The 22,232-nt window shown below is 47.2% G+C and overlaps 1 non-coding gene across 1 annotated transcript; it reads right to left on the minus strand.

Moving 5' to 3' along the window:
- Positions 1–21,630: 21,630 nt before the first annotated feature.
- Positions 21,631–21,703, minus strand: TRNAK-UUU (transfer RNA lysine (anticodon UUU)). The gene has a single exon. It is a non-coding gene; the product is annotated as a tRNA-Lys (tRNA).
- Between the last annotated feature and the right edge of the window lie 529 nt (positions 21,704–22,232).

Genomic DNA, 22,232 nt, shown 5'->3' on the forward strand with positions numbered 1-22,232 from the left:
CCAGCCCTGCAGGAACCCACCAGCAACCTCCCGATAATCCCTACCTTAACAGGTTCCCCTGCACCCATTTCTCTTCTCTCTACCATGGGAGGATGGGATGAGCTGGAGCAAAAAAAGGACGTCATTCTACAACCTGTCTGGGTGAGAAGGGCAGTTCTGGGGGTTTCAGAACAGGCTTTAGTTAATTTCACCAGATGATTCTCCCAGGCCCTTTCCCTGCAGACAGACACCCTAGATTCTGCCATGCTGAGAAAGAGATCAAGCATGTTATTACACTGTAGACCTGGCCCCTGCTGCCAGGCTAAGCCCACAGAGAGATTTTTAACCTGCCTTCTCCCTCCTCTCACCTCTTAACAAAGTCTCTGAACACAAGGCTAGAAAAGAGCAGAACCAAAGGAGTCACTGTGGGGGACTCCCTCGGACACTGACCCCACGGCAGCCACACCCCAGCAGGGGAATATGGAGTCAGGAACTGGCTTTTCCTCTCTTATCCTTGTTTTGTTCACTGGAAAGTGGTTCTGCCCAGGGATGCAGCAATACACGTGTCTGGGTGTACTAGAGAGCTGGAAATCTCTCCCTCCACTCTTTTCTCCCACTGCCCCTTTCAGTCTCTCCTTCCCCTGTCCTCTCTCCCTGCCCCTCTGGCTGGGAAAGTCCCATTCATGGGGGCTTTGCTCTCCTATGGCTGGATTTTCTCCTGGCAATTGCTAATGGGAGGAGAAACGAGGAAGGGCTGTTTGTGCAGAGTCACTTTCTTTCCAATCCCCAGCACTTTCCCTGAGGTCTTTCAGTTACCTGGAGTCTGTGGTAGAATTGGTATTAACAGGGCCCAGGTCTCCCACAAGGGGCTAGTATGAGTTGGAGAAAGTCATCACCTGGGCTGGGCAGAAAAGAAGCTTTAACTAAGGTTACTTCCCAGCACAGAACCCCACTGGGGGAGCAGCAGCTGCCAAGCCTGGTCTCCCAGATCACAATGGAGGCTACAGCATCTGACCCAGGAAGCTGAACCCCAATATCCTGAGCAGAGAGGGACAGAGCATCTAAGCAGCTTCCCTCCTTTAGCTCTCTGGGGAGAGCAGCTAATGAGAACTCCTCCTCACAGGGAGAATTGCTGATCTCATTTGCCCGACTGTCCATCTGGAGTCACTCCTTGTCTTTCCATACAGTGACTCTGGATTAACAATGGTCTCAATCATACCAGATTTCAGAAATGAGTCTAGAATGCTGTGGAAGAGACCATTGTGTGGCAGTGCTGACCCCCTTCCCACCACCCTCACCCCGAGATCTAGGATGAGGGCTGGGGGGGAGGGAATGAATATTCCCAATGGAACTGGAAGTTCCTGCAGTTTTCAAGAGAGGAGAAAAGAAAAATCAGTGATTTCACCTCACAGTGTTTGACAAGTGGATAGAAAGTTATGACAGTAACTGGGCCTGACCGGGGACTGCCTGGCAGTGCTTGGATCCAGGATTCTGGCACAAACTGATCAGGCAGAAGGATCAGGGTTAGTAACGGCCCCCAGACACCCCCCAGTACCCAGAACCCAGACCCCCTAGCCAGGGTCCCCAGACACCCCCACAAACACAGCCAGGAGCCCACCAGATATTTCCTGGCACCCAGTCCGCAGAGTCCCTGGCCAGGGATCCCAGATACCCCTCAAAACCCCACCAGCCACAATGAGAGCTGGGCACTGGCGAAATGGAGAGAAAATGGGGCACAATGGGGGGAGGGGAACAGGGAACTTCTCAGGGGTTTTAGGGAAGGGGAGGTCACCCTGGGTGTTGCTCGTTGCTTTCTAGGGAGAAAGGGGGCAGGACATAAGGAAACCATCTGTGCTCCTGAGTAGAAGTGAGGGCAGAGAGAGGGCAGCGGCGACAGCAAAGGTTACTACGCATGCTCAATTCATGTGTGCATGCTCAGTGTAGCCAAAGTGGGGAATCTGGAGCGGTAACTGATTCTGTCGTTACACCGGCATCTTGCAGCGCCGGGATCTGCTCCCGGGGGGGCAGCGCCCACGGGGGGCTCGGAACTGCTGTACCTGCAGGAGCCCAGCCCCCCCCGGGCCCGGCCAGGCTCTGCCCTGGGGCCCCGCTGGGGGGTGGCGGGGGGAGGGGTCCTGTCCCACTGGGGTCCCTGCATGGGGCCGGGCAGGGGCTGGGGGGTGAGACCGGGCTGGGGGGCTGGGAAAGGGGCGGGTGGGAAATGTCTGCGCAGTCCGGACATGGACGGGGGGTAGAAGAGCAGGTGACCCCCGAGGAGCGGGGAGAGAAAGGGGGGGCTGAGATCCCCTCGGATTTACGGCTGCCACCTCCCGTGGGGACCCCCCTCCCCTCCCGTCCTGCCCCCCTTTCTCCCTAGAGAGCAAAGAGCAACACCCAGGGTGACCCCCCTTCCCTCAAAACGCTGAGAAGTTCCCTGTTCCCCTCCCCCCATTGTGCCCCATTTTCTCTCCATTTCACCGGTGTCCAGATCTCATTGTGGCTGGTGAGGGGTTGAGGGTTATCTGGGATCCCTGGCCAGGGACTCTGCGGACTGGGTGCCAGGGAATATCTGGTGGGACCCTGGCTGGGGGGTCTGGGCTCTGGGTACTGGGGGGTGTTGAGGGGCTGCTACTAACCATGATCCTTCTCCTTGATCAGTTTGTGCCAGAAACCTGGCTCCAAGCACTGCCAGGCAGTCCCCGGTCAGGCCCAGTTACTGTCATAACTTTCTATCCACTTGTCAAACACTGTGAGGTGAAGTCACTGATTTTTCTTTTCTCCTCTCTTGAAAACTTCAGGAACTTCCAGTTCCATTGGGAATATTCATTCCCTTCCTCCCAGCCCTTATCCTAGATCTGGGGGGTGAGAGAGGTGGGAAGGGGGTCAGCACTGCCACACAATGGTCTTTTCCACAGCATTCTAGACTCATTTCTGAAATCTGGTATGATTGAGACCATTGTTAATCCAGAGTCACTGTATGGAAAGACAAGGAGTGACTCCAGATGGACAGTAGGGCAAATGAGATCAGCAATTCTCCCTGTGAGGAGGAGCTCCCATTAGCTGCTCTCCCCAGAGAGCTAAAGGAGGGAAGCTGCTTACATGCTCTGTCCCTCTCTGCTCAGGATATTGGGGTTCAGCTTCCTGGGTCAGATGCTGTAGCCTCCATTGTGATCTGGGAGACCAGGCTTGGCAACTGTTGCTCCCTCAGTGGGGTTCTGTGCTGGGAAGTGACCTTAGTTAAAGCTTCTTTTATGCCCAGCCCAGGTAATGACTTTCTCCAACTCATACTAGCCCCTTGTGGGAGACCTGGGCCCTGTTAATACCAATTCTACCACAGACTCCAGGTAACTGAAAGACCTCAGGGAAAGTGCTGGGGATTGGCAAGAAAGTGACTCTGCACAAACAGCCCTTCCTCGTTTCTCCTCCCATTAGCAATTGCCAGGAGAAAATCCAGCCATAGGAGAGCAAAGCTCCCATGAATGGGACTTTCCCAGCCAGAGGGGCAGGGAGAGAGGACAGGGGAAGGAGAGACTGAAAGGGGAAGTGGGAGAAAAGAGTGAGGGGAGAGATTTCCAGCTCTCTAGTACACCCAGACACATATATTGCTGCATCCCTGGGCAGAACCACTTTCCAGTGAACAAAACAAGGATCAGAGAGAGGAAAAGCCAGTTCCTGACTCCATATTCCCCTGCTGGGGTGTGGCTGCCATGGGGTCAGTGTCCGAGGGATCCCCCACAGTGACTCCTTTGGTTCTGCTCTTTTCTAGCCTTGTGTTCAGAAACTTTGTTACGAAGTGAGGGGAGGGAGAAGAGAGGTTAAAAATCTCTCTGTGGGCTTAGCCTGGCAGCAGGGGCCAGGTCTACAGTGTAATAACATGCTTGATCTCTTTCTCAGCATGGCAGAATCTAGGGTGTCTGTCTGCAGGGAAAGGGCCTAGGAGAATCATCTGATGAAATTAACTAAAGCCTGTTCTGAAACCCCCACAACTGTCCTTCTCACCCAGACAGGTGATAGAATGAAGTCCTTTTTTCGCTCCAGCTCATCCCATCCTCCCATTGGAGAGGGAAGAGAAATGAGTGCAGGGGAGCCTGTTAAGGTAGGGATTATCGGGAGGTTGCTGGTGGGTTCCTGCAGGGCGGGAGAGGGACAGCAAATACACCAGAGATGGGAAGATTTGCACAGTCTGGTTTGGAGGTTGGAGCGGGGCAGGAAATGCACAGGGTGGGGTAGGGAGTAGGACAGCTTGAGATAAACCTGCTGGGAGTTGTTTATTAAGTGGCCTAGATTCTAGGAACAGGCCCACGAGATTAGGTGGTGGAAATACCCTAATTTGTGAAACTGAGAATAACCCACCTTCATAGAGCTAGTCAAACTGACCAGACTCCCAGTGCTGGAGCCCGACCTGACTAACCAGCGGCTGCTGTGAGATATGAAGGGGGCATCCATCAGTGAGGTTTAGGGGAGCTGCCCCGCCCTTCATATCCAGCTCCTCATGATGAGGTTATTGGGCTTCCTACCAGGGAGCTCTCTCTGGACCCTGCTAGGGCCTCCATCTCCTATATCGGTTGGTGGCTAGTAGGGGGGTGATGGATCTGCTGAGAGAGACAAGGAGCTCTCTCTTGGTCCCCTTAACGTTGTGTTTCCAGGATGCTCTTTGCAGGGTGGGGGTGGGACTCTGTTAACCATGATCCACCCAGAGCTTGCATTTGATTGGTTCCTCTCCCCCACAAAGAGTGGGGCTGAGAGTGGGACATCACGTACTGAGTGTTGGAGTCTTACTCTTTCAGGGGCCGGTGACCTTTGAGGAGGTGGCTGTGTCTTTCACCAGGGAAGAGTGGGCTCTGCTGGACCCCACTCAGAGAGCGCTCTACAGAGATGTCATGCAGGAGAACTATGAGAATGTGACCTCGTTGGGTAAGGATTCCCATCCCCTTGGTTCTTGGAATAGGAAATGAAGAGATAAGGTTCATGCCAACCCCACAATGCCACCTCTACTCTGCCCTGTTTCAGCATCACCCAAATATGCCAGTGACACACACACATACTGCCACATGTCCTCCCCTGCTGCAGAACATTTTGGGAACAGAGCACAGGAGCCATATCGCACAGTTTCAAATAGCTCCTGTTTGCTCAAGGGAACTTCTTTGAGATGGGATGACCATATCTGCATGGAGTATTCCAGATGTGGGCGTACCATGAGTTTATATAGAGGCAATAGGAGATTTTCTGTTTTATTATCTGTCCCTTTCTTAATGATTCCCAACATTCTGTTCATTTTGTTTCACTGCTGCTGCAGATTGAGTGGATGTTTGCAGAGAACTATCCACAGTGACTCCAAGGTCTATCTCTTGAGTGGAAACAGCTAATTTAGACCCCATCATTCTGTATATATAGTTGGGATTATGTTTTCCAATGGGCTGCAGTATGTGTTATCCTGACATCTAGTACTGCTGAGATCCTGAATTCAGTGATATCCCTGCCCTTCCTGTTCCCTGTCTCCACCGAACCCCACCAGCCCGTGCTTCCTGTTCCCAGCTTCCCCAGGACTCTCTCTCTTTGTCTCTGTCTCTGGACCTCTCTGTCAGCAAAGATGCAGTGCCAGGGAGACTTGCCTTCTCTCTGGAGTCTTTGATTTCTGGGACATAGATTTACTTTCTATGTGTTTTAGGAGACTCTTTGAAATTGAGTGTCTGTGATATTAACCACAGTGCAACCTGGACTGTTGAACAGCTCTGTCCCCTCAGTTCCCAAGCTGGGATGCCTTTTCCACTGCTCTACTGTGAGAGCAGCCACTCCTGGGCAGTTCACACACGGTCTCCAGCATGTAACTCACTCCCAACTACACAGTTTTGAGTGCTGCTAGTCAGTGACTCACAAATTACAGTATCCCACAGGAGAACCCCAGAAAATTCTCTGCTCCCAGACTTCCCCCAGAAATGTGCATCTTTCCCTGTCCAGTACACTCCTGAACAATGCAAGCTCATATGAAGTCTGTCATTTCATCAGAGGAAAATGACATGTGCCTGCCTTGTTATCCCAGATGGAGTTTCCAACACACTTTAATACAAACACACTGGTTAGATAAAGAATAAAACAAGATTGTTAACTATCAAAAAACATATTTTAAGATACTGATAATGAGGCATAAAGCTCAGAATTGTTTACAAAAGAAATGCAAGATAAAACACAAACTAATGTCTAAGTTAACAAGCTGAAACGGATTCAAGGCAAATGTTTTTCTCACCCTGTGCTGAAACAGGCTGGTTTTCCTTTCAGCCAGGACTCGGCCTAACCCACCCCTGCCGCCCACATTCAGTTCTTCAGGAGTTGTTATGAGCAGAGGGAAAGGGCAGAGAGAGAGAGTCTCATGCATTTTCCTCACCTCTTTTTAGAATTCAGTCCTTTGTACTGGAAACCACTTCAGTTCTCAGCTCAGTCACGGTGGCAGGCTGTCTGTTGGAGATGTGAGAATTGTGCGGGAAAGTCTACAGAAAGAGCTTTGGAGCTTTGGTCAAGCTAGTAGACCTAAAGTATTAGCTGAGCTTGTTTCTCTGTGTAAAGGGCAGAGAAAGGCAAAGTGGAATGGAAAGTCCCCAAAATTGGGAAACAATGGCTTAGAGTGCCGAAGCGGCCTAAGTAGGTGAAGTGGAAAGTCCCCAACCACACTGATTTGCAATAACCGAGATTGTGAAACATAACCACAGTGGAAGTGTTAGAAAAGTCAAACCACAAACTAGACTAGGAATAACAGTAAGAGGAGAGGCCGGATATGGAAAACTGATTGTTCAGCTTGCTTTTGACTTGCGTCATATTTTGCAATATATTCCAAATAAGGTAATTAATGTGCAACCTATGTGTCATTGTTTGTGGTTTTAAGCTTTAAAAGGCTTGTGTGATTTTTAGCTCAGGGGGAGATTATTCCAATAGCTGTCACCCCCTGCACGTTTGTAACCAAGAAAAGAGCCTCAGTCTGAGCTGATTCAAAATCAATTCTGTGGTCGTTTTCCACAACAGCTTCAAGAGGTCCCTGTGATGGAATGTGAATGTCTTCTTCACACCTTCCCCCTGCAGGAGAATGGTTGTTTGACCAGCTGTTTGCCTTGCTGTCTTTGAGGAACTGGTCTGTGGGTGTTCCCCAGAACTGTAACTTTTTCAGTAATATCATACTGTAAAATCTCATAACTTTACATACAGTCTTACTGCACATTTTAACAGGAGGATAATATCCAGTAGGCTATGGGTTTTCAAATGATACCTCACAAGCCATACTGTGTACAAAATTGATCATAATTTTCTAGAAGAGTGAACACAGGGGTATAGACTGACAAAGTGTCTGTGTGTGTGTTCTCAGCAGATATGTGGGTATTTCAATCCCTCTAAGCATAGTGTTCGGCATCTTCATGGACCTGGAAATTCACTGGTTTCCAAGTGTGACACTGTATGGAACTGTGAGACACTTTGGTATTAATAATAAAATAATAAAATCTGATAAAATTGCAATGAATCGGGCTAGATATGCCATGAAAGGTGTCAGTGAAAATGTTATGATTTTCCAAGTATGATCATTTTGTTTCTATATTTCGAACACATTTGTATTGTGAGTTATAGATATGTAGGGTATATCTGTATTTCCAGACTTGGGCAGTGTTTCTGGGTGACACCTCCAGACATATTGGCATCAACACTGCCTAGCCTGTTTGATGGCCCATTGAGGGTCATCAGCTGTACAATGACCCCATGGAAAGGACCAAGGGGATACACCTATTGAGTCAGTAAGACATTCTCGGGTAAGCCTGTGTAATGAGAACTCCAAGACTTTTCCATGCCATGTGCTGTGAATCTTGTGTTTGGGACACAGGAAGAACAAGTCACATAGCAAAAGGAATATGAAGCGCAGCTGCATCATCTCCGTTTTGTCATCAATCCTCCTTCCTGCCTCTGGAGCAACTTCTCTACAAACTGAACCCTGCAACAAAGGACTGAATGAGTCATCCAAGCTTTGGATGTGTTCCCGATAGACTTTCACACCGGCAACTCACTAATACTACTAAGAACCTGATCTGTCCATTTTGGAATGTATCTGACTGCTTTCCCATTTAACTTCATTCTATCTTATTTCGTTTAATCCTTTAGTTTAGATGCTAAAGGATTGGCTGGGAGTGTGGTATTTTGGGTAAGATCCAAACCTATACTGACCTGGTAAGGTGGCTGACCTTTGGGGTCAGAAGATCATTTTGTTTATGTGAGCAGTTTTTAAATAACCTCTCACTGTGCTGGATCTAGGTGCTGACTGGGAGTCAGAGAACCAGGATGCAATAAAGGGGGCTGTGTGATTTCTTTTTTCAGCTTCTCGATAACCTGTGTGGGTGATCTCTTTTTCAGCCTGCCCCGATCTTGGCATTTTCAGTGAGAACTAGCCCAGGCACACCAGGTCACACTAAGTATTACAGTTAATTTAATAAAATGTTTTTTATGAAAAAGTTTGATGAAATCAATGAAACTCCTTTGTTTTCTTTCATCTGAACAGGGTTCCCAGTTTCCAAACCTGATGTGATCTTCCAGCTGGAACAAGGGGAAGAGCCATGGGTCCCAGACCTCCAGGGCTCTGAGGAAAGAGAGATCCTGAGATCTCTCCGCACAGGTGAGAAAACATTAAACCACCTCAGAATCTGTAAGTGCCTGAAGGAAACATCTGGTATGCCCAGCAAAGCCCTTGGGAGGTCTCTCAGTTCATTATTGTCCCTAGCAGGGGCTGTATCCTCAGGGTAAATATAGCTCATGGCTTCCTGTAGATCCTAGGAGACACCAGGCATTAGCTTTTTCCCTTCCCCCTGCGTATTTGGATGAGATGTGAAGGCTGAATTCATCCCCCTCCTTTGTCCTATTTAGGGGAAAAGTTTGGGGGAGTTCAGATCCTGATTTTTATTTGACCTGTCTTCAGTACATATTTTGGTTTGGTCTTCCCCTTTCCATCCCTGTTTTGAGGTTTCTGTCTCTATCGCAGCAGGTACTGCAATGACATGTGAGAAAGAGGAGCAGAATTATCAGCAGGGAAATGTTGAGTAAGTGGATAAACACAGAGCATTATCGCAAAGATCGGAAAGGAATGTGTCCAGGAGTAATGAGCAGGGAAACTCCTTTGAGATTCAGCACAGACCAGAAATAGAGCAAGGAAACCAGGCAGGGGAGAAATTGAGTAAAAGTATTTCCTCTCAGGGAACTCAGAAGGTCCTCATGGAAACCACAACAGTAGGAAATCCTTAGGCAAAAGAGAAAAAATACATGCACTAAGTGTGAGAAAAACTTCATTCACAGATCAAGACCTTTCTGTTCATCTGAGTATCCACACAGGGGAGAGGCCCTATGAATGCCGTGAGTGTGGGAAGACCTTCAATCGCAGCTCAGACCTTTCTAAACATCAGAGAATCCACACAGGAGACAGGCCCTACGAATGCAGTGATTGTGGGAAAGCCTTCACTCACAGATCAACTCTTTCTGTGCATCAGAGAATCCACACAGATGAGAGGCCCTATGAATGCCGTGAGTGTAGGAAAAGCTTCATTCACAGATCAGCCCTTAATAGACATCAGAGGATCCACACAGGTGAAACACCCTATGAATGCAGTGAGTGTGGAAAAAACTTCAATAACAGCTCAAACCTGATTATCCATCAAAGAATTCACACAGGAGAAAGGCCGTATAAATGTTGTGAGTGTGGGAAAACCTTCACTCGCAGATCAGACCTTTCTCTTCATCAGAGAATCCACACAGATGAGAGGCCCTATGAATGCCGTGAGTGTAGGAAAAGCTTTATTACCAGCTCAGCCCTTTCTAGACATCAGAGGATCCACACAGGGGACAGGCCCTATGTATGCAGTGAGTGTGGGAAAACCTTCAATCCCAGCTCAAACCTTATTACCCATCAAAGAATTCATATAAAGGAGAGGCCGTATAAATGCTGTGAGTGTGTAAAATGCTTCACTCACAGATCAGCCCTTTCTGAGCATCAGAGAACCCACACTGGGTAGAGACCCTATGAATGCCGTGAGTGTGGGAAAAGCTTCACTGACGGATCAGCCCTTTCTAGACATCAGAGGATCCACACAGGTGAAAGACAATATGAATGCAGTGAGTGTGGGAAAACCTTCAATCGCAGCTGAAACCTTATTACCCATCAAAGAATTCACACTGGGGAGAGGCCGTATACATGCTGTGAGTGTGGAAAATGCTTCATTAAGAGTTTGGCTCTTTCTGAGCATCAGAGAATCCACACAGGGGAGAGGCCCTACGAATGCAGTGAGTGTGGGAAAACCTTCTCTTGGTTTTCAGCCCATGTTAGCCCATCAGAGAATCTGCCACGGAGATCAACATTTTAACAATCTCTAGGGCTATCAAGACTTTCTTTCCTTTAATACTTTTCCTGATTCCCACCCACATAGTAACTTTTAAAGCTCTTTGAACTGTTTGCAGCACCATTATCCCTCAGCTTGTCCAGATGAGTGGCCCATTTTTGCCTTTTGCAGTTCGCCCTCTTTTGAGATGGACCTATTTGTCCTTTCCATTGTCCCACAAGTAATTTGAGTGTGCCCTTCCTATGAGGAATCAGGGAACGTTACATTTGTACCATTCCTTCTATTGCAAAGTTACTGTTAGTCACCAATGATACAGATTGTATCATTGCCAGTTGTTCTCACGTTGCCCTGGGATGTGCTGAAGAGCAGTTATATTGGGAATTTTTCAAATTAGATGTAAATGAAGAAGAGTAGGGGCAGGAAAAAATTATAATTTCAGCTTCCGTGACACTGGAAGAAGATGGGGTGACTCAAAGATTCCCTCCTTCCCCTTCACTGCAGAACTGTTACCTTTTCCCTGGGCCATGCAGAGTTTATGTTCATCAAATTCTATACATCCACTTCTCATAAGTGTCATGTGATGAAGCATTCTCTGTTGTCTGTGCTTGCAGATGATGTTTTTACTACTTTAATCCTATATCAGAATCACTGTGACTGGAGATGAGTGTCAAAAGTCCTGGGAGGGGAATTCAAATGGATTCCAAATAGAGTGTGATCATTTAGAGTTTAAATCCCAGCTTCCATCTATTGCATAGCCACTTCTGGCAAGAGGGCTGTTTTCCCCTTATTATGGGTATGCTAGGATACTAAACATTTTGTAAATAACATAACTGACTATGGAGACAGGGATGAGGGAAGCAGGTTTGAATGGATCAGAGGATAATGTGGTGGGAGAATCTCTTGTCCCGGTTCTGAATAATCAGATGTAACCTGCTCCGGAATTTCACTTGACACTTTCTTTGTAATGTATTCTCTCTCTGTGATATGGGTTTCTTTCTTTCCTGAAGGCTGTTTGATCACCCAATTGGATATTAGTTCATTTTGATAGGATGTAGCTCAGATTTATTGAAGAATTTAAGACAATGACCTTTTGCTAAAATCCTCATTTATGATTTCAGCCTTGCTTTTTCCCCATCCCTCCATGATTGCATGGAGAAAGTTGAAGTGCAGTTCTATCAACAGGAGTGAACTCTCTAATTTACTGGACAGGCTAACAAAGAAACAGTAGTGATTTAAAATCTCCACTCAGAAATGGTGAACAACAGCACAACCCCAACTAACTGAAGGAAGTGCATATGATCACAGTGTATTTCAGTTGTTTAAGGTAATATTGTCTCCGATGATCTGGGAAGAGAATTCCATGGGAAGTGGTTTTGAACTAGGCAAAATGCTCATGTGTTTGATTCCCAAAGTGTTTGTAACCCAGGCCCTACAGGAGATCTCTCCTAGCTAATCCTATGCTATGGAAAATGCAGCCGTTCATGACACAGATGTTGAGGAAATAGAAGTGGAGTTTTTGTCGAATTTATCCTTTGTAGGTTCTAAAGATGTGTATAAAAAAGCAGTGTTGAAAATGTAATATCTTCAGAAAAATGCCCATTTTTTAATAGAATCTGCAGTTGTGGTAACTAACGAATATTCTGATCCAGGCCTGTATCCAGTCCCTTCCCTGGACTTGTGCCACTGAATTAAAGAAAAGCTGGGCATGTTTCAGGAAGCCATTCCTCATTAACACTGCTGAGATTTTAAGTGGTTTTGTAAAATATTCTACTTCAGAGAAGTGTAACTTAACCCTATCCAAGACCAAGGATTTGGAAAGAGCTGAGGTTGAAAGAGTCCGCACCCAGTTCTTGGTTTCCACCCCAGTAAGGGAAGCTATGGTGACCCAAGGAAAATTGTTTGTACAACTCCACTTCCTACTTCGGTGTCCCTGATTACACTTCCCAAGTACGCCAGGGTTAGACTGAGAACAGTCATCCTTCACTGTTTGGATGCAAAGAGGAAGTGCTTCATAGGACATTCCTTCCCTGTGGATCCCAAACTGGCTGCTTGGTTTGGTAACAAGGACTTTCAGGCTGTAGAAATGATGGTAACCAATGAGGCAACGAATTTGTCAGCCTCCGATTTCAGATTTCTGCATGTTGAGTCCTTATACTATGGTTTTGTGTCTGACGCTGTGGCTACACAATTAAATTGATGTTGGCACAGTTGCACCAATGTATCTGCGCTGCTGTAGCACTGCTATTACAGATGCTCTAAGCCAATGGGAGAGATTTCTCCCATCGGACTTGATTAGTACAACCCCCGCAAGCAGTGGTGGCTTTGTTGGAAGGAGAAGCTCTCCTGCTCATGTAGCACTATTTACACAGGGGGTTAGGGTTGTGTAACTACGTTGCTCAGTTGTGTGGATTTTTCACACCCCTAAGCAATATAATTATCCTGATAAATGTCTTTTGTGTAGACCAGAGAGGTTTCTCTTGTGTTTTATGCATTTACATTACTTCTCTACCTCCTCCTACTTTGAAAGATTAAATAGCATGAAAAGAGAGGTATTTTTCTCCATGATGCAAAGATTCCGACATAGAAGACCTCTTCTACCAACACATATGGCAGAAATCCTGAGATATATGAACTCACAGAAGTGGTTGGGGCAAACCACAATAAGAACCAGGGGTCAGTTGTTGGCAATGGGGATTAAAAGAAAACTAGCACATACGACAAGAATTTGTGATCTTTGAATATTGTGATAGACCCAGGCCAGCTGGTACAGCAGAATAGCAGAAAGCAGATGAAATGGCCACTGGATTAACAGTTTTCTGTTCCCTGACTGAGCAGAGAAGGGGCTGCTCCAGGCTAATGAGAACACCTGACTCTAATTAACCTGCAAAGAGTCAGGTGAGGCCATTCAGTTAATGTGACCACCTGACTCTAATTAAGGCCCTGCTGATACTATAAAAAGGGCTCACTCCAATCAGACAGGGAAGAGTCAGGGAGCCAGAGGTGAGGAAGTGTGGCTGAAGGGCTGGTTACTGACGACACCCTCAGACCATCGTTGAAGAAGCCCTAAGGTAAGCGTGAAGAAGGGAGAAGCAGGAGAGCTGTGGGGAAGTGGCCCAGGGAAATGTAGCAACTCTGGCAGTGAAAGATTGGCTGCCAACAACTGCTACCATTAGGGTCCCTGGGCCAGAACCCAGAGTAGAGGGCGGGCCCGGGTTCCTTCCAACCCACCATTACAGGAACATCTACTGGGAGGGGAAGTCAGGCCCCTGTCAGGACAGGCGACTGAACAGAGACTGTGGGAGTTCTCTCACCAACATCCTTGCAGGCCTATGATGAAAAGGGCTCAGTAGACTGTAACCCTGGCCCTAGAGAGAGAAGGGCTATGTGGAGGGTCACAGTGAGCCACTGAGGCTAGCATAAACTGCCTAGAAGTGCAGGACCCACGGGAGCAAGGTCAGAGCTCTGCCACAATATGTTCTTCTTACAAATTAAAATGAAATTATAGGTGAAGTTATTTATTAAAGAGTAAGAGACTGTGTGATAATCTGAATTATTTTGGAAAACTGAAAGTTGTCTTGTTTTTTTGTTTTGTTAGTCATACAGGAAATGATGGCTAATCTTGAAAAGTTAATTTGATTTAATTTACCCTGGTTCCTCAACTGTTGCTACAGCTCTAGCATCAATACGAAAACAGAGAGAAATGGAGAGTTCCAACCATTGTCCTTTTAGTATCTTATTGTTCCTCTCTCTGTTTTTTGTGCTGGCCTTTCTCTTCTATCATTTTCTGCCTTTGTTTAGTTGGTAACGGTTGGTTTCCATCGCTCACATTTGTTTGTTTAAATATCTATCCATTGTGAAATATTTTTTTTGCTTGTTCAATAACGGTACTCAAGTGCTGTGTGAGATACAGGAGCAATGGTCCACAGTAAAATTAGTAACCTGGAATACTTTGGGAAGAGAGGATCTGGGATTTCACCGAGGATCTGGTTATCCAGGCTGGACCCCAGAGGGGGACACACTGAAGGAACTCAGGGGTTAGGGTGGCTGCTGTAGCTCAGAGGAGGGTCCTTGAGTTCCAGCAGGCTGGTGAGTTTGGTCACTAACATCCAGCTGCCAAATGCAAAACTCCCTCTTCCTTGTGGCAAGTGGCAACAAGGAGACTCACAGTCCTCAGTACCCTGAGAAAGGTCACAATGTCTCTCTATGCTGATTCGCCTGTCAAATTCACACAGGGAAAGCTCCCGATAGCACAGAACTCTGCCCTATGAAATCATGGAACATATGCTCTTCACTCTGTGAAAGCATGTAAAGAATCCAAGCGCTGGAGGACAGGGTTTGGGTCCAGAGTGACCTAGACAAATTGGAGGATTGGACCAAAAGAAATCTGCGGAGGTTCAACAAGGAGAAGTGCAGAGTCCTGCACTTAGGGTGGAAGAATCATATGCACTGCCACAGACTGGGTACTGACTGAGTGAGGGGGGATTTGATAGCAGCCTTCAACTACCTGAAAGAGCAGGATTGTGGGCTTTCTCCTGGCCACTTTTGCTGGGCTGGGCAGGGATCCCGGAGGCCTTTCTAGAAGAGAATAGGGAACTGAGTTAGAAAAACCAATGTGAAAACTAGAACCTCAGGTTTAGACTCATTTATTTATAATATTAAATCTTCAATTCTAATGTCACAGTCAATACAATTGCTTCAGCCTGATAGTTGCCCAAAGGGAAACTTAACTTCTCTGCAAAGGGAGTGGAGAGAAAACACTTTTCAGAGGCCAAGAGAGACAAGGCGAGTGAGGGTAAGCGCTTGTCAAGCACCAACCTCTGTTGGTGAAAGAGACAAGCTTTGGAGATAACCCAGCAAACTGCTCCAGTTCTGTGTAGCCTGAAAGGTCGTCTCTTTCATAAACAGCAGTTAGAACATAAGAATAGCCATACTGAGTCAGACCAGTTCATCTAGCCCACTGTCCAGTCTTCTGAAAATGACCAATGTCAGGCGCACCCCAGAGGACCCCTGGGACCAACATTGATACAACACCACTGCAACCAAGGTTAAAAGTCAATGCACATGGGAGAAGCATCTTGTGTTGCATTCCTTATGTGCAAGGCCCATTGGGTTGCCATCTCCTTTTCTTCCTTTCTGTTAAAAGCTTTGGTGTTTTGCACAGAAACATTATTTCCCCAGGAGAGACCCAGGAGTGGTGGCTGCATTCCGGTATCAAACAGTCACTAGAAGGGGGCAGACGAAGGCCTTTAGGATGAGGCGTCTGTCACTGTCAAAAGTTCATCTCCCTCCTGCAGGTCACTGGCAGCCTGAATTTGTTCCTTATCCTCCCAGAGTCTAGGGGCTGGAATCAGCACTACCCAGCCCCTCCGTATGTAGCAGGAACAAACACAAACCTGGTCTTTAAAACAAGCTGTCCCCTTCCTTCTCAGCGAAGATTTTTCTGTGAGTGAAGTTGAGCTTCAGTTCCCCTCTCCTGGGGGTGTGGCCAGTTCCCAATGAGCTCTGTTTTCACCTTTGCCCCTTTCAGGCACTCTGGGAACCTAACTCTGATCCCAGCTGTCAGGCAGCTTCCAGCCCATCCACCCTGCTCACTAACTCTGTGGTCAGGTGTCACCCCCTTTGCCAGCACACAAAGCCTGTAGGAAAGCTACTTTTATCAGATGCATTGGTGGTATACTGGTGAGCATAGGTGCCTTTCAAGCAGTTGATGTGGGCTTGATTCCAAGCCAATGTAATAATGGCTTTTCCTCTTCTGGAAGTGGTTTAATTTCAGTCATATTGTATTACAATCACATTATCAATAGAATGAGACAATAAATGTCTCAAAGCCCAGCAGGTCATACAGGATAGAGGCATACAAGGGGCTGAAATGTGCCATCTGAGACAGACAGAACATTTGGAAACCTGCATCTCCCATCCCTGGCCTTCCATGTTATGATTCCAGCTGTGTGAGCTGTTTGTATGATGTTCGGGCATGATGGGGAAATAAAGTTTTGAGTCAGTTTTTGCTCCTGCAGATTCCTTTGCAGTTACAATTAAAATGACATGAACAAAAGAGAGGCAAAATAAAAATAATCCCCAAATTGCAATACAGGTGGGGAAAGAGAAGATCACGGTTAAGCCAAACACTTCAAAATAAAGATTAATACTAAAAGGGGAGGGGAGAAGAGATCAGGTCTGTGGAGATCCCCTTGATATTTGACCTCAAATTGTTAGAATCAAAGTTCAGACTTGACACTGGAAAACCTGCAACTACCTGTCTCTCTGAACACCTGTGATGAGCAAGATCGAGTTGGGACACCTGTTCTGCTTCAATCATTTATTATCTCTCTGTTCTCTCCTTCTCCCCTCAATTCCTCGTCTCCAATGTCTCTGCCTTTCTCCTCTTGCTCCCTCTCCCCTGCCCTTTCCCAGTGGCAGCGACTCACAGGGCTTCTCCCCTGGTAGCTGGTGCTCATTTTCAATGAAATAAATTAAAATGCTTCCACCTGCAAGTGGATTTAGCCCAGGACCCTCAGAGTCAGCAGCTGTTACGTCCCCAACTCTCTGGTCAGGTGTCTTAGCACTGAAAGCCTCCTGTTAAGATCCTTAAATAGCATTTTTGCAGCAGGGGGCTCAAATTTTGGACCGGACATTGTAGCTCCACCGTTATTTTATTGAATTGCTTCAAAACAGCAAGTGTAGAAAGTCTCCTAAGTTCCAGGCTCTCTTCCTTGGAAACAGCTGCCCCTGTTCTGCAGGAGTCTGTGTGTTCCACACAGCAACGTACAAACCTGCTCTGAGCTGAAGGGGGGTCAGACAGTGATGGTAACACAAATCTTCAGACTATTAACTCAAGTCCCTTCCTTTCTTTAACCCAGGACGTGCCAGTCACCTGTTAGGCATGGTGTTATCTTCATCTTCAAATACCTCTCAGGATATTTCGCAGAGGGAGTGAAACCCCCACCCCACGGCTCCCTGTTGGGTGGTTATACCGTACCTGCCCCTGGAGACTGTCTGGTTTTATACTCAGAGCTTTTTCTCTTCAAACCCCTTATCCCAGTCTATGGGCCACTGCCACATTTTAGAGTTTAGAATTTACTTTCATCAACCTAGTATGGCACTTTCCTTGTGAATGAGACAAAGCAATGGGGGAAGCTCCGTGGCTAATGAAAATCGGTGCGTTGGGTGAGGCCTGAGCTCATAACCCCAGCAGTGCTCCTCCCTCACTAGCCAGTTGTATCCCTACATGTGCTGCTCAGACAAGCTTGGGAAGTAGGCAGTTACCTGTGTCTGTGATTAACAAAGTTGGTGGCTATTTGAACGACTGATGATTCAAACCCAGGTGAAGATAGAGGTGCTTGGCTTTCTTGTAAAGAAAATCCAGTACATTTTAACAGGTAGGAAAATGCCTCAATTCTGGCCTAACCTCATTGGGCAAGCATAAGCAATAATTTCACCAGATGTGTTGGTGGTATATTGGTGAGCATAGCTGCCTTCTGAGCAGTTGACCTGGATTCCATTCGCAGCAACCCCACTCAGGTACTATTTTAATTTCAGTCACATTGTATCAGTTTATCAATGGAATGAGAGAATCCATGTCCTGTAGATCATTAAACACCCAGGGGAGGAATAAAGGGGCAGGACTATACTGTGAGCAGGTGGAGTCACTCTGGTATTACAAAGTTTGGGGGTTTTTTTCCCTTACTTCCCTCTCCCTTTTAGACTCAGAGCATTTAAGGTTAGAAGGGACCAGTGTGATCAGCTAGTCTGACCTACTGCATCTTGCGGTCCAAAAGAGCCCACTCACCCACTTCTGTAATAGACCCGAGAGGGGAGGCAGCTCTGTGCTCTGCCCCTACTCCAGGCAGCGCATGGAGGCCCTCTGCCTCCCTCCCACAATGGATGTGCAGAGATGTGCCAGCAGCACTAAGGTGGCTCCCTCCCCACTCTGCCTCCGTCCCTCTGTGTCACTCCCAGAAGTGTCTGGCATGTCCCAGCATCCCCTGGGGTGGGGGGAGTGTCTCCATGTGCTGCCTCTGCCCCGAGAACCAACTCCCCAGCTCCTATTGGCCAGGAACTGCAGACAATGGGAGCTCTGGGGGCCGCGCCTGCAGGCAGCGGCACATGGAGACTCACTGTCCCTGCTGACCTGGGAGCTGCTGTTGCAGGGTTGTGTGTACCGGTCACTTTGGGAGTTGCAGTGCCCGGGGTAAGCACCACCCCTCTTGCACCCCAACTCCCGAGCAGAAAGCCCGCACCCTGCACCCAAATTTCCTCCCAGAGCTTTGCTTGTCTTCCTTTCACCCAGAACCATCCTTCCTCTCCTGGGTTGCAAGTAGCCACCCCTGGGAAGCCAAGAGGCAAGCACAGGATTATACCTCCCAGCAGCCAACCGCATCTCCCCAGACTTTGCAGAATTAAGGGTGATGCTCTACTAACCCCACTTAGCCACACTGAGGCACTTAGCTTCTGCCCTGCCTTCCTCAGCTCAACTTTCCTCTTTTGCCCCATTCTTGCCTCACTTCCTCCTTTGGCAAGTCACACAAAGGAGGCCAGCAGGAAGAGCCGGCCTCCACCAGCCAACCTCCCAGGATAGAGGAGACCAAGCCACAAGGCTCCAAAAGGTGACTGGCCCACATCCTCTAGCTTTCCCCTGCTGATGCCAAGGCTTTTTCTCTGCTCATTTCACCACCCTCAGTCCTGCAAGGGTTGGGTCTATCACAGGTACATGCCAGTGGCAGCAGTAGGAACTTTGCTAGACAGCCAGGGAAGCTGGGAAAAGTAAGCAATTTTGCTTCTGGCTAGTTTTGAACCAGGACCCTTTTGCGTGTTAGGCAAACATGATAACCACCACACTACAGAAACTCTGTCAGAGAACTCTGCCCCTCCCTTCATAAGAGTATAAGAATGGCTATGCTGGGTCAGACCAAAGGTCCATCCAGCCCAGTGTCCTGTCTGCCAACAGTGGCCAATGCCAGGTGCCCCAGAGGGCGTGAACCTAACAGGCAATGATCAAGTGATCTCTCTCCTGCCATTCATCTCCATCCTCTGACAAACAGAAGCAAGGGATACCATTCCTTACCCATCCTGGCTAATAGCCATTCATGGACTAAACTTCCATTAATTTACCTAGTTCTCTTTTAAACCCTCTTATAGTCCTAGCCTTCACAACCTCCTCAGGCAAGGAGTTCAACATGTTGACTGTGCACTGTGTGAAGAAGAACTTCCTTTTATTTGTTTAAAACCTGCTGTGCATTAATTTCATTTGGTGGACCCTAGTTCTTAAATTATGGGAACAAGTAAATAATTTTTCCTTATTCACTTTCTCCTCATCGTTCATGATTTTATGTACCTTTATCATATCCCCCCCTTAGTCTCCTCTTTTCCAAAATGAAAAGTCCTAGTCTCTTTAATCTCTCCTCATATGGGACCCATTCCAAACCCTAATCATTTTAGTTGCCCTTCTCTGAACCTTTTCTAGTGCCAGTATATCTTTTTTGAAATGAGGAGACCACATCTATACGCAGTATTCAAGATGTGGGTGTACCATGGATTTATATTCTCTGTCTTATTCTCTATCCCTTTTTAAATGACTCCTAACATCCTGTTTGCTTTTTTGACTGCTGTTGAACACTGCATGGTCGTCTTCAGAGAACTATCCACGACGACTCCAAGATATCTTTCCTGATTAACCGTAACTAAATTAGCCCCCATCATATTGTATGTATAGTTGGGGTTATTTTTCCCAATGTGCATTACTTCACATTTATCCACATTACATCTCATTTGCCATTTTTTTGCTCAATCACTTAGTTTTGTGAGGTCTCTCTGAAATTCTTTCACAGTCTGCGTTGGTCTTAACTATCTTGAGCAGTTTAGTATCATCTGCAAACTTTGCCACCTCACTGTTTACCCCTTTCTCCAGATCATTTATGACTAAGTTGAATAGGATTGGTCCTAGGACTCACCATTGGGGAACACCACTAGTTACCCCTTTCCATTCTGAACACACCGATGGGTGAACCTGGAGAAAGTGATGGCAGCCCTTCGATGAGTCAGCTGGCAGAGCAACGGACTGGAGCTGGAACTCAGGAAGTCATCCTTATGTTATCCTTCTGACTCCAGCTTGAAGGAGAGCTTCTTTTTCTTCCCCTTGCTGAGAAAGAGCAGGAGAAGAAAGAAAGATCAAGTGAGTCAACTCTTGCTTGGGAGCCACCCACTGAAAATGTAAAAACCAAAAAGTAAAGCCATAAAAGACCTCAAAGCCCACCAGGCCCAACCTTTCCTCTAATATGGCAGAAAAGCCACACATCTCCTGTCTAGGTAGGGACATCCTATTGCCCCACAAGAACTGGAAGGTCATGTTCAGCCTCAGCAGCACTCGTGGAGCAGGGGGAAATACATGGCTGAGGAAATTCCCTGTAGCCAAAAGATAGGTCTTGAGCATCACAGCTTTGTAGGTAATTACAAGGTCCACTTACGCCACCGGCTGAGCCATTCCTCACAGGCCAGCAACTGCTTCTCCCAGTTTGCGTTCCTCACCATGTACCCAACTAAATGCTAGAAGGCCCAGCTCATCAAACTGCCCACTCTTGCAGCCCTTCTCTTCCACCCTGACTGATAGGGAGTAGTATTAAGCCTCCCTCCATTAGGCTTTTCAGTATTCCTGGGGAACACCAAAACCACCCAAGTGACTTTGGGCCAGTTGGTCAACCAATAGGGCTGCCTCCTAGGCCAGGCTGCAGCCCAGCTTCAGGACTCAGAGGAAATGGAGCTCCCATGCCTACCTACAGGACTCCAAGCACGGCCAGCCTTCTGGATCAAACATCCCCTCTTGTGCTCAAGTCACAACAGCTAGCAGGCAAAAGGCAGGCTTTCATATCATTTGAGAGAGCAAGACAGGGCCTTGGAAGACCCAGCAGGATTAGGTTGGACAGGAATTGTCCTCAGACCCTACTGAGACTTCAACTCAGATTGCAGGATTCAAAGTCTTGAGGGCTGCTCTTACACCATGGGACCAATAGGGAACCCCCAGATCTCTGCTGAGTTCTGGTGTGGATGACCCTGCGGGTGCAGCCCTGCATTTGCTCACCAAGTTGGCATGTAACAGTTTGCTGCAACTCCCAGAGGCCTTTCTTAGTCCAGACTGAGAGGCCAGTGGCCATGTGAGGAAGTTGCCCCTTCCGTCCTAGGCAGTACATGGACCTTTCTAGGGAAGACCAAGTCCTGGAGGAAAAAGACTGTTGTGAAATAACATCCTGAGGAGATGCTTTTTTCAGTTGTTGGAGGAGTACCATATGGGGAAATGCTCCCTCCTTACGTGACCAGGGATGTGAACCCTGGACCCTCAGATTAAAAGTCTGACGTTCTACCAACTGAGCTAGCCAGGCTCATAGGAAAAGGGGCAAGCTTGGTGCAGAAGAGAAACTAGTCAAGAAAAAGAGGGCAGAAAATTTGCTGCTCTTCCTCCTTTAGCAGAACTAGGCCCATCTTGCTTCTCCATGTGGCACCCAGAGACATTCTTCTTTTTTTAGTTAAATATCAGATCCAGGAGAAAACACAGTTATACAAAGCAAAATAAAATTTACCTGTCTCATGCAGTGCTACATTGACCTCTATTCAGATTGAGCCTAAGGGAGGGCCTTGCTTTGGGATCAAACATGCCCTCTTGTGTGTGTTACAACAGCTAATAGGCAAGAGACAGGCTACTATGTCATTGGAGAGAGCAAGAGGAAGCATTGGAAATCCCAGAATAACTTGCTGGCAATGAAAGGACCCCACAACTCTACAGCGGCTTGAACTTTGATTTCAGGATTCATAGCTCTGAATACCAGACCTTACACCATGGGACCAGCCAAGAGAGTTTGACTTCTGGCATGAAAGACTCTATAGGGACAAATTGTTCTGTTAGGGAATACC

This window comes from Gopherus flavomarginatus, unplaced genomic scaffold (assembly GCF_025201925.1).
Source record: "Gopherus flavomarginatus isolate rGopFla2 unplaced genomic scaffold, rGopFla2.mat.asm mat_scaffold_106_arrow_ctg1, whole genome shotgun sequence".
Classification (NCBI taxonomy): domain Eukaryota; kingdom Metazoa; phylum Chordata; order Testudines; family Testudinidae; genus Gopherus; species Gopherus flavomarginatus.